Source organism: Dromaius novaehollandiae, unplaced genomic scaffold (assembly GCF_036370855.1).
Source record: "Dromaius novaehollandiae isolate bDroNov1 unplaced genomic scaffold, bDroNov1.hap1 HAP1_SCAFFOLD_40, whole genome shotgun sequence".
NCBI classification, from domain to species: Eukaryota; Metazoa; Chordata; class Aves; order Casuariiformes; family Dromaiidae; genus Dromaius; species Dromaius novaehollandiae.
Genome location: NW_026991474.1, coordinates 186,081 through 199,347, shown reverse-complemented (window position 1 = coordinate 199,347; position 13,267 = coordinate 186,081).

The following is a 13,267-nucleotide window of genomic DNA, read 5'->3' as shown; positions in this document are numbered from 1 at the left end:
CCAGCTGAGGGAGGGCTTGTATGCAAGTGAGTGTGGAGCAGAGGCTGAACAAACACAGGCCTAGGTGAAAGGGTGAGAGCAGAGCCCCAGAAAGAAGCCTGCCTATCATTCCAAATTTCAGGGTTCAGTGCGTAAGAGGTGAACAACCTGCAGCCAGTCTGAAAGGCTCTCTCGCTCACAGCTGACCATCTCATTTCCAGAGGATCCTTCAGAGCAGATTACTTGCTCTGTACTGTCAGTAATTGCCCAGCTACGAAGAATGCTCATAGTTACCAGCAAGTGTATTCTTGCTTCTTCCCTGTGGTATGACGAGAGAAAAGAATCGCTTTTCTTTCCCCCCAAACCTGGGTTGCATTTCAGTATTCTAAAGAAGGAGGCTAGAGAAAGGGCATGACATGCAGTCAGGCTGATGCACAGGTGCCTCCTGGGAGCAACAGAATCTGAAGAGGCAAAGGAAACAGCTCTGGAGAGCCCACTGTCAGCAGCAGCAGCTCTTGCCATGCAGAGGGGTTTATCAAGAGCATCTTGGAGCTCCCTGAGCTGCTAGCAACATCCTTACTGTTTAACTTGGAATGGAAAAGATGCTCGTGCACAACATCCTTCTTCTCCATTGTTCAGTGTACAAGAAAAGTGTTCTTTTGGTGTGAAATAAACACCACAGAAAGCAGAGGAAAGCCAGGCCATGGCCATTAACCCCGTGAAGTCTGCCTACGTCCCCTGAGTCTCTTCATCCTGTGAGATTGCAGAGAGAAGAGGTACCTGTGCACATCTCTCTTCGGGTGAGGTGCTGCTAGCAAAGAGAACCGGCAGGTCCAGCACATGAACTGCAAACCTCTCCAGCGCGTGTATTAGCGCAGGTGCCAAGTGAGAACTTTGCCCGTATCCAGGCTCTCCAGCGATTAAGAACCTGGGCCTGTGACATGTTGGCTGGCAACAAGCACTGCTAGGAGCATAACTGCAAAACAAGAAGTTTACAAAGAAAACAATCAGGACACAGATGTTAAAGGTGTCTTTCTTTGTCCAGCACACACCAGTCAGGCTCTCTTCCCCCCCCCCACCGCCCCCCAACATGAGGCACTTATGTTCAGCATGTCCTGACTGAGCAGCCTTGAGGTCTCTGCATTGGTCAGGTTTAGGTGCAGGTGGTCAACTGGAAATGCAGAAGGTGGTCAGGAAGGAGCAGAACAACCCTTCTGAGAAAACAAATGCCATGGGCTCTGAAAGGCCTTAGCTGTATCTAAGGAAGTGCAAAACATTCCTGTGAGTCCACGGAACTGGAGGATATTTATTTGATTCCTTCATTCAAAAGGTTTCATCTTTCCTTGTGTGCTGTCTCCTAGATTGCAAATACAACTTTCTTGTGATTTTTTTTCACTGTTATCATGGAATACATCTGTGAATAGCACCTTTTTTTTTTTGCCATCCCAGTACTGCAGGACCTTTTCTGGCTCAGGTCAAGGAGCCTAGAGACTGAACCAAGTTCTGTGGGTCAGAAGCTTTCCTGAGCAGCACAGTAAGAGAAACTGACAATAATTATTGACCCAGCTGGGACCTCATAAGCTAATATCTCCACTGTGGGATTGAATTACTTTCACAATGCAATGGCAAAATACAAATGTAAGCACAGTGGCTTAAAGATAGCAAATGAAGACATTCTTTGCAGGGTTTTTATTAAGCTCTTTTAGCAGGCCATTCCTCAGTTTTCTTCCTATGATGTGAGTCACTACTGCCTTCCCAATCTGGGAAGCTAGATGGCTCCACAAACCCACATTGCATTTTTTTTTAGCTAAAAGGAGAGACAATGCATTTCTTTGGTCTGGAATCCTTAAAGAATAGCATGCATGAAATCCGTGTGCCCTGATTGTCTGTGGATGTCTCAGGTGGAGGAAAAGGAGGCTGGCTCCTTCAGTATGATTGGCTGGAGCTACTTGCTTTCTTACAACTGTATCACCTGTTTATATCGCCGTGCTTCCTTCTTGCAGTTTTTGATGCCCAAACACCCTGGACTAACTCTTCCTTCCTCCCTCATCTAACACCCCTCCCACTTGCAACCGCCAAGACAGTTTGGAAAGCCCCAGCAATCAGAATTGCAATCAAAGGACACGGACAGTTACCTGTTCCAGTTAAGGAAGGTTTGCTTTTGCTGGCCAGGCCTGGGATCAAACGGCTCATCTTCAGGACCAGAAGGTGACTCCTCATCACTGTGCACGCAGTCGTTTTCTAAGAGAGGAGTGGTACCATGAGAAGGCAAGAGAGGCTTGTTAACTTTCCCACACGGTCTGCAACCTTCTCTTGCACTAAGACAGCTTCTAACTGAGAGCTGAAACTCAGGGCCTTGCATTTCTTCACCTGAGGGGCATACACTGAATGCCATTTCCAAAGCCCTCAGTCTCTACAAAGCTCTCCCAAGTGTCTGGATTTGTGCGAGCTATGTTTTGCTAGCGGCGAAAGCTCCTTTTCTCCTTGGAAACAGCAAAGAGGATGCTGACAGCCTTCAGAAACTGGATGCTTGAGTGGAGAACACGCTACTGTTCTCTACTGTGAAGTGGGAGGAGTTCCCAGCTCTTCCCTCTCTACCATTCAACTTCACCTCATCCTGACTGAAAGCTTTGTTTCTGTGCATTGCACAAACCAGCAGTCTTTGCTTTGGGAGAGTTTTATGACAGTGCATGCCATGGCCTTACCTGGCTGTTGGTCCTTCTTAAGTGCAAGTGCTGCGTGGGGAAATACCCTCTGCACGCCTTTGAGCAGTCTCTCTAGCGTGTTCTGAAGCAGTGGCTTGCAAACTGGTGACAGTGGTTGTCCAGAGGAAGCCACAGCCCTCTGTGAAGCTGGGGCAGTCTTCTGCATAGCCACAAGAAAATCTGTTGCTGTGACTTCAATGGCAGCAACATCGATCTGCAGCTTCTGACTGCTTGTGTAGATCTGGGGACAGCATCGATGCAAAGCACAGAGGACAGCTTCAGCGCAGAGGGCTTGGATATCAGCCCCACAGTATCCTAACCAACAAGAGCAGAATCAACAGGTATGTCAGCCTCAGGCACCACAAAGGAGTCAAGGATGGGCTTTGCAAAGGGACATTCTCAGTCTTTGCACGTGGCCCAAAGGAAGAAGAGTTTCACGGACAATGGAAAAAGAGTTCCTGCACTGCAGAGGAGTTCCATGATGGGGAACTTGCATTACGGGAGGCACAGCACCCTATAGCCTGTGCTTTGGAAGTAGCCCTCTGAGCCAAACTTCGCTCCTGAGGAAGATGCCCCCCAGACCCTTCCATGTTCTGAGGGGCGAGGGAAGGGAAGTAGACAGAAGCATCCCACTCTGACAGCAACCAAGTCATGCTGCCTGGCTCGTGGGCGTGGAATTCTGAGGGAAGGCATGGGAGCCTGGGGACTGCCTGGCACAAGCTCAGACGCTGTCACGCCCCAGGCACAGGCAGGAACTGGGGGTGCTTTTTCATCTTACCGACACATTTTTCAGCAAGCTCGTCAAGCAATGTGTCCAGTGGCTTGGGGCTCCAGGCTCTCGTGTGGATCTTGAAAATCTCTTTTCGCGCCTACAAACCAGATGGTTACATTTCGGTTTGTCTTAAACCTTTTTCTCAAAACAAACTAAACAGTGCACAACCCCTGCCCCCCGGCCACACTCCAGCCCAACTTTTCCTCCGAGGCTTTCCCAAATGGCAAACTGAGAGCAAGGCGGCAACTTCAGAAGGCAAGTGCCTAGGTGGACTCACTAACTAAGCAAAGAGAAAGCACTTGGGCAAGGAAGATTGTCCATGTGCTCCAGCCGGAGTGAAACTCCTGCTTGCAGCCTTCCTGCCGGTTCTGTTTGGGGAACAGGGAGGTGTGCAGCACATACACCACTTCTTTCCTTCCTCACGCTCGGAGATGCTGTGCGGCAGCCTGGTTTTCTTGTCAAGCAAGGCTTTGCCCCAGTAGCAGGAAGGTTGACTGAACAGCCTTACCTCCTTGTTTGGCAAGGTGAAAAGGAACTCCCTGTCAAAGCGTCCAGGCCTTCGTAAAGCAGGATCCAGGGAGTCTGGCCTGTTGGTGGCTCCAATGACTACGATCTCTCCTCTGCTGTCTAAGCCATCCATAAGTGCCAGCAGCGTTGTGACAATAGAACTGACAAAAAAAAGTTCTTTGGATTCCCTGGTTTAGTAGCTGTTGTTACCTCCGGCATGACTTTCTCCAAAGTCACGTCACTCCAAAAGGACAAGCTTTTGTGGATGAGCTGTTGATTAGCAAAAGGACTCATGGGAAGACAGAAAAAGGTCGAGGCAAGGTCTCGAGAGCGACCTTGTCTGGACACCAAGCTTAGTGACCTAATTTCAACTCTTGTCTTTAAAATCCTATGAAGCGCTGTGTCATTGTACTCGAGGAGTTCAGAATAAGCGTGTGTGTCGTATAAAGGGAAGCAGGTGGGTCTTCTTTTCCTAGAGGTGAAGCAGATTATATGGAAATGGAAGAAAAAGGAAGTACCTATGAATCTGGTCTTGGCGACTGGAGCGCACAGGAGCAAGACCATCGATCTCATCAAAGAAAATAATCGAAGGCTGCATCTCATAGGCCTGGAAAGGAAGTACAGAGACAGTCATACTGATGTATGTAGGACACAGCACTACTCAGCAAGACCATGCAGGAGAAACATTCTGGCTGCCAAGGCACTGGCACTGTGCTGGAGCCAACATCTGCAAGATTTCCAGCCCCTCAGGCAAAGCAGGACGGCAGGGAAAAAGGAAACACTGATGTTCCCTTTTCAACAGGAGACACTGCCCAGCTGCCCACGAGGCCAAGTTCTCCTGCAAGACATCCACCATGGAAAAGTAGAGGTCCAACTCTGACCCAACCTGTAGCTCATTCCCTCCTTACCTGCTGAAATAATGAGCGCAGCTGTCGCTCGGATTCTCCCACCCACTGGCTGAGGCAGTCGGCACCTTTTCTCATGAAGAACGCTATTCTCCTGTCTCCCTGCCCACACTCGTTTGCGAGCGCTCGAGCCACCAGTGTCTTTCCAGTGCCTGGTGGGCCATAAAACAGACAGCCTCTGCAACATGAAAAAGAGAGATTTATGTAGCTTCAGCAAAAACATGGAAAAGGGCCTACGACAACCCCCATTGTGAAAGCAAAGCAGCCTTCCCTCCTCATCAAAACATTTCCAATATTAGAAAGCAGGCAGAGCTGCAGTGTGAGGAAAGTCCAAAGAGGTGCAAGTGTTGCTAAGAGGCGAGATTTGAGAGCAAAGACTGTCTTTCTCCCTGCAAAAGTTCAAGGCTCTTGGACTGTGCCTTCCAGAAGTTGTTGGCAACTGCTGGGGAGGAAGCCTTAAGCTGGGAGACCGAAAAAGGTCTTCCCTGTTTCCACACCCTACTTAAAACATCAGCTGGAAAAAAGAATTCCTATGAACAAAGCAGCAAAACATCTGAAGATCTGCAATACTTTTAAAGGCATAGAAAGGGGAGGATTTAAAGTCATGTCTCAACATCCAGTGAGTTAAGCTTTGTTGGCCAAGGATATATAAAGCTAGCCTTTAAGTCTTGAGATATTGCCCCTCCAAAAAAAAAAAAAAAAAAAAAAAAGAAGAAGAAGAATACTTTTCCTGTTAAAAAGCATATCACAACAGTTAGCTCTGTAGTTCTAATGCACCGCCTGTTACCTGGGGGGTCGGATTTGGAATCTCTCAAAGATTTCTGGGTAAAGCAGTGGGAACAGGACCGTCTCCTTTAAGGCTGAAATGTGGTGAGAGAGACCGCCCACACCATCGAAGCATACCTAAAGAGACATGCAACAGAAGACATGTCAGAGGTCAGAGAAAGCTGCATCCTCGAAAAAAAGGCTTCCTCCAAACTTCCTTAGTGCTTCCTATGCCAGCACAAAGGCAAGGTTCAGGACGATCTTGAAGTTCCCTGAGAGAAAACTGTAAAGCCTGGGAGCTGTCAACAGCACAGTAGGGAAGGTTTTTCATGACCCCTGGAAAAGGCCCCACCAACACAATGAGTCACCGCTCCTTACCGAACTCTCAATTCGCACTGGATCACCTTCCGGCAAGGTGGTTCCGGTTTTCCTTCCATCCACGTGCTTTCCCTTGAATTTGTCTTTCCCAGAGTTTAGGGGTAGGCACCTGATGTGAATGAAAGAGAAAGGGAAAGGGGCTCTCTAACTGACCATGCACTTAGCGAGATTGCTGTGGTTTTCATCATCGAAAGTGAGTGTAGAAGCACTTCTACACTGGCATAAACTTCCCAAACTGTTAAAAATGCCCTAGAATTGATTGGCATTCACTATCCAAGCATGAAGAAAAGCAGGTGGGCATTTTTATACATCATGATGAAATCGTTGAATGACAACGTGTGGAAGGGGATTCTAGCTTCAAGTGTAGAAGAGAAGAATTGCAGATACCCAGTCTCAGCCAGGACATCCGCAATCATCTCATCGCTGACCCCCAAATCCTGCCTTTTTAAAAGCTGTTGGCTAATGAAAGTTCTCTTCTTTCCCAAAGAAAAAGCCTTGCTTCCTCTAGACCCTCCAGCTGCCACAGCTACAGTGCTGTGCTTTTCCCATCATGACCATCAATCGGAAAATCTTCTCAAGCATTACTCAGTGATGGGAGTGGCACCACTATGGATCCCTGAGAACTATCACTATCCATACGCCAACCTGTTTGTTCTTTTGCAGCACGGGCTTCGCGACCAAGCACGGGTAGATGCAGCCCTTTGCCTGACAGGAGAAGATGGGCCTGAAGAAATGGAAAGCAGCAGTGAGCATGCACACTGTCCAAGAACTGCAGTGTGCACAGGATACACACCTCTCAATCACAAAGAGAGAGTTTTACCTGCAGAATGAAGGCAAGGAATTGAAATGAAAGTTGGGGGGGGGGAGGTATATGTCTTTTCATCTAGCAACTTGTAGCCCACTGTACACAAGAAATCAGCTCTTCTGAGAAAGTGTGCACGTAACCTACTTTCCAATGGATCCTGGAAGTACAGGACAGTCTTCCTGGGTCGAAGGTTATACTCCTCGCAGGGATCTTTGCCATCTTCCCCTTCTCGGCCTTCACCTTCTTGTGTTGCCCCTGTGCTTGTAGAACCTAGAGAGAACTTCTTATTTGTCTGTACACGTATAGAGTTTCATTCAACAACCTGTATCCCACTTATACACAAGAAATTAGCCCTTCAGAGAGGCTCTGCATATAGCCTACCTTTCAGCGGGGCTTGAGCATCTTCAGCAGTTTGCCTAAGGTTACATGGCTTTGGAGTATCTTCACCATCAGCCTCTTCCTGCTCTTCATCGTATTCTGAGGACCCTGTAACCATAGTACCAAGACATCATTTCTTGTTTGTCTCTGCATATGCACATTGTCATGCAAGGACTTATTCCTCCCACCCTTAAGCACAAGGAATCAGCCCTTCTGACAAACTGGGCGCATAACCCACCTTCCAAAGGCTCTTGATACTGGACAACAGTCTTCCTGGGCCGAAGGTTATACTCCTTGGGAGCATCTTGGCCATCTTCCCCTTCTCGGTGTCCATCAGCCTTTGATGGCCCTACAATTACAGAGCCTAGCTATAATTTCTGATTGCGCTGTGCATACCTATGTTTTCATTTAACGTCTTCTATCCCCCTTCTACATGAGAAATTAGCCCTTCCGAGCAACTGTGCCTATAACCTACTTGCCAGTGGAGCTTGATAGCATTCCACAAGTTTCCTTTCTCTCACACTATAGCGTGCCTACAGGGAGCAAAGGTACAGGCTCTTTTAGACTGGGGTACACTTTGGAGGCAGTTCTTTCAGCAGCGGCATCATTGTGCTGTGTGAAATACATTACTTACCGAAAAGGAGCAAGGTAAAGACGTTCTGCCTTCTGCAAGGACTCCCTCAGTCTGCCTGAGGTCCATTCTTCCTCAGAACCTGAACTCAAACAGCAGTATGAAGCCCATATCAACTTTTGTGAGCATGGAAGAAAAGCTCTTTACTTTTGAAGAAGTTTCTCAGGCAAAGGAAATTGCTGAAGAGGACAAGGCAAACCTCCTGAGAGTGAAGCAAGCGTTTGGTTCACAAGACAATACGGAAATTACTGAGCCCATAGACACGAGTGCCAGTAGTCCCAAGGTCTGGGTGGAATGATAATCCAAAACCAAAGACAGCAGCAACAGGGAATTACACAGGAGCTGTCTGCAAATTCTTGAGACAGGAAGCACCTTTACAATTCCTCCTCTCACGCACCTTCTCAGTCCTCAGAGACTTCAGTAGCCATGACCGTCTACCTCCAAAACACTCCTGGCAAACCAGGTTGGTTCCACAATACCAAGGACCACAAGTGTGACAGCAGCAAAGGAGGGGACAGTTAGTGGAGCAAGGACCAAAGGTCCTGTGGCCGCAGCCGACAAGGGAATAGTGACACGGGGCTGGACACGCTGCTGGGGAACAAAGATTCTAAATGCACAAGTTCTGCAGCCCTGACAGCGCCATATTATGGAGGGCTCCCCCAGGCAGCAATTGCCAGCAGCACTGCGGACTTCCCTAGGGGTACAGAGGGAATACCCAGCCTACCGACTTAGTCCAAATAGCTCTTGCAGCCAGGACAAACCGCTCCTCTCCAACGTCCTCCTGGGAAGGTCACCAAACAGCGTCTTGCGCTGTCCCACCACCTCCTCTCGCCTTCCCCTGCTCACAGCACAGCAGCTCCTCCAGAGCAGAGCAGAGCAGGGCAGGGCAGGGCAGAGCCGTGGCGAGAGCAGCCCCAAGCGCCTGGGCTCAGCTCAGGCTCCCGGGGCCATATGCGGAGGGGGCAGCTGTTGCTGTGATGCACTGTGTGATGGCCCAGCCTGTGTCACAGAGGGGCTGCAGGGACCCCTTTACCCCCCAAGGCGCTGCCAAGATGGCCCTGCAAGGGCAAGGGGAGCTGCCTGGGGCACTTTAGGGAGCTGCCCCCACCTCACTGCCCACTCCCCAAGGATGCCAGGGGGCACAGGCAGCAACAGGAGGGGTTGCCCAGGCTGCGGCTCACCTCAGGCATGCCGCTCCTGAGATGTCCCCAAATCAGGGTGGCGGGGCTATAACTGCTGGCAAGGAGAGGCTCTGCTGAGGAAGGAAGGCCTAAATAAGCACCCGAATGAATAAAGAGGAAGACTGTGATTGCACTCACTCAGCCTCTGGGGAGGAAGGGCCAAGTCCCAGCTGTTGCTTCACTAGGCCTCAGGAATGGAGATGCCATGGCCTAGTGCAGGAGCAGAGGGGTTTGCTCTCTCACCCTGAAAACTGTGTTAAGGCAAATCCACCATGAATGGCTCCCAGCAGTGTAAGAGCCTGGGAAAATCAGGGAAAAAAAAAAAAAAAAGAAAAGCTTATTGGAAAGGTCATTTCTTCCCCTCGGCACTAAATTTTCTCTGCGTTAGAGGCAGCCTCTGGGAATCCTGGTCTTGGGGTGGGTTCTAATTTGGGGGGTTTTAAGGATGTGATCCTAACAGGGCAAAACAAAGTGAAGGGTGGGGCCAGGCTGGGATTATCACTGGAGCCCCAAAACCCATTTTCATTCACTGACCGCAGAAGAGAGAAGCTGTAGAGGGGAAGTGAGTGGGAGTGGGGGAAAAGGGAGGGGATGCGAGCATGCTGGGAGGTGAATGGAGGGAAGGGGAGCACAGAGGGAAGGGAACGGAGGGGCTGGGAGTGCGCGTGGTGAGCAACGGTGGGGATCAGAGAATGCCTCAGGGGAGATGGAAGGGAGGAGAGTGCTGAGGGAGGGGGAAGCAGGGGACCAGGGTGCTGATGGAGGGAAATGGAAAGAACTTGGGGATGCAGGGAGAGGACTGGAGGAGACTTTAGCATGCACGAGGGGACCAGAGCATGCATGGAGAAGGGATCTAAGGTTGTGCAAAGGAGCCTGGAGTACGCCAAGGGAGCAATCCAGGCGGTTGCAAGGCACACGACTGCACCCCCCGGGAAAGCAGACAGATACACGAAGGGCGCACTGAGCCCATGGCTTTAAGATCCCAGGAAGGCAGCTCCCTCAAGGCACCGGCACCTCGGCACTGCCACACCAGGCCTGGGCCGGTGGCAGTGTGTGGGGCCCTGAGGCTCAGCTCGGGCAGACTCGGCCCCTGCCCTCTATGGGGCCCCAGACAGCTCTTTCCCCCTGCCCCACAGCCCCGGCCCGGACCTCCTGCTCCACAGACCCAGCTGCCACTCACTGCCCCAAGGCCACAGCTCTGTCCCAGTGCCCCACAGAGCCCAACTCTGACCTCCTGCCCCGACTGGCAGGCTCCAGCCCGGGGGTGGGAAGTGAAAGCAGAGGCACCCCGTGATTTTCAGACATGCCCACATGGTCTATTGCATTGCCGCCCCGGCCTCTGTGGAGAGTCCGGGCAGAGAGTGTGCAGCGTGACACGAGCAAGGCCAGGAGATCCCAAGAATAAAATACCCTCTGAGCTGCACTGCAAGGTTTCTGAAGGAGTTCCTTTGCCTGTATCCAAATCTGATCTGTTTGAAAGCCCTTGCCTAATAGACAATGGAATAGGCAGCAGCTCACAGTAGACAATGTAAGGGTTTGTGAATTTTCAGAGCATCTGCTTCATGGAGTGTTGTGGAACCATGCGGAACTGACTAAGCAATATGTGGGGCAGGGGATCAGGGAGGAACAAAGAAGGGGAATAGGGAAGTGGTGTGTAAAAGGGACTGGTCATATGGAAGCAGTTGCCAGTCATTATGCTTGTGTGACAGAGCCCTGCGGCTCATCACCGCAGTCTATCCTATCTTCCTGCTAAATCCTCTCAACTATCTTTCCATGTAACTTCACTCCGCCCCCCGTGTGTGAGTGCTGTAAGGTCTAGGTGCCAGCAACCGGAGAGATCTGAATGAGCAAATTGGAGGCCAGCAACTGGAGTCAGAACTGAGACAGCAGTGGCCCCCATGACTGTGATGCCAGTAACGGAGGTGAGAGAGGGTCTCAGGTGCTCAGCACTCATATTGCCCATGTATCATGCAGGCCAGCTGGGGGTGGGGAGGGGTGAGTAGAGTGAGGGTCTCAGTGTTAGTGGCTGGTGCTGGACCACATTTCATAGCAGCCACGTGCTTGGGCGCCAGCTGCTGAGGGGGCCACAGTGTTTTTGTGTTTTCCCCTCACCTGGTGTGCGTTGGGATGTGATTCTCCAGCAAACTCCAGGCTGGACTAGCCATTGAGCAAGAGGCCCAGAGTCTGGGTAGGGATATTAGAGGCACAGAGGGCTCAGCCTTGCTATTGACTGAACCTGCACATGGGAGAGCAGCAGCTGCATCCATCAGCCTGGGACAGAAAGCCTTCCAGGTCCCCAGCCTCACTGGGCTGGGCTCCAGTGGCCAGGCAGGAGGGATCCCTGGTTCCCACAGCCTGCCAGGACAGTGACTCTGTAACATCCTTTAACACACTGGTTATGCTAACTGTGGGGTTTTCTTTCATTTACTTACTGATTCTGGTGGGAAACTTGGAGATGGTGATGTTAATCAAGACCGAGTCTCAGCTGCATGCTCCCATGTACTTCCTTCTTAGGAACCTGCCCATCTTAGATGTCAGCTACTCTGCTGTTATTGCCCCAAGGATGTTGCTGACTTTTGCAGCAAAGAGCAAGGCTACAGGCAAAGGCAGGTAACTATTAACAAAAAAAAAAAAAAAAAAAGTTGGGGGTCCTCTTGGAGTCAACAGCAAAAACAGACACCGCCAGAGGACAAGTTGTATTACCTATCTCACACACGTTTTATCATGAGAATGAATCATCTGAATACACCTCCATTTTAAGTGACTACTGACCCCGTTAGAAACACATGTGGTGTAGGATTCATCCCTCTGAACTTCACAGGCATCTGAAGAGAGACTAGAATGCCAGTTCCAAGGTGTAGGCAGTAGAGGTGTGGTCAAGAAAATATAGTAATTCATCTAAAAATAGGTGTCTCTTCTGGAGTAAGATGAACCATTACCCAAATGAATCCCAGACAACTGGTTGATGTGTGGCTCTCTGTGAGCATTCCTGCAATGGTTGGTCTCTGATGAGCAAATAATTTCCCCTACTTTCACCACTTAGGGAAGGTAAGCATGAGGAATTAACAGAGCAAGGGGAACTACAACACCTAGCTATTTCGCAGGTGAAAATCATGTAACAAGAAAGTGGTGATTTCCCTTTAATTTTTGCTCAAGATCATTCCCAGATGAAATGAAAACAATGAAATAAATGAGAGAGTAGTCAGTAAATCTAAAAAAACCCCAAACACAGTCTGAATGCTATCTTTTGATTGTGGAAAGGCCCACATCAACCTTGACCTTCTCAACCATACCTTCAGGGCTGCTTTCTTCTGAATCATGTATTTTTAGTACAGAGCCCCTAGTTATGTAAACAAATTCCTGTTTACGGCTCTTCAGAAATGAGAAGGTTGTTGTTTGGTTAAACTAGAAATGGTAATCAAAGGTGATATTTGAGTGGAGTCTTAATTATAAACACGCCCAGTTCTTCAGAAAAATACTGCTTAGGAAAGCGCTAGAGTTCTGGGAGGATTTCAGCAAGGCCATATAGTTTCCAGCTCTGAACAAGGTTGTGATAATGCCCCAAAATATCACCGCTTATTAATCATCCTGTTTTTACAAGGTCATCATCTTCTAAATCTGCAGTCATTTCCATTTGCTGATGTGCATACCTTTTTTCCTGTCCTCTGTAGATAGCCATTTTTATTTAGAAATGTAGAGAACCGGTACTAGATGCGGTTTTGTCTCGACATTGCTGCCGCTGCTGCAGAGCTGCCGCCGCCGAGGCGTGTCGGGCAATGCCGCGCCGGCGCCCCCGGGAGCCGTCCGCGAGGGAAACAACCTCGTGCACCTGCACGGGGGAAAAAGGCACGAAAAGGGCAGAAGGCGGCTTCTAGGGGAACAGCACGTCTGGCACGAACCGCACGTACACATTTGCCATCTGCGCATGAGCAGGAGACCCCCAGATGCCCCCAGCCCGTTTCTGGAAGGTCCCGAGAGGGCGGACTGCGCGTGACAGCTAATCTGCAGGGGAAGTGAGGAAGCACCTCCCAGAGCGGGGCAAGAACCTATAAAAACTGCAGACTGGGTGAACGGGGGGGGGCTTGTTTGCCAGGACTGGAGATCTCCAGCGGAGTCAGCGGAACATCATCAGACTCGGAGTGGCGGTAGCCAGTTTCTTTTCTCCTTTTCCAACTTTCTCTGTCTTTTCCTCTTACCCCTTTTCCCTCTCCCCTTCGCCTTTCCCCACCTTTTCTCCCCACTCCGTTGAAAATAAAGTTAA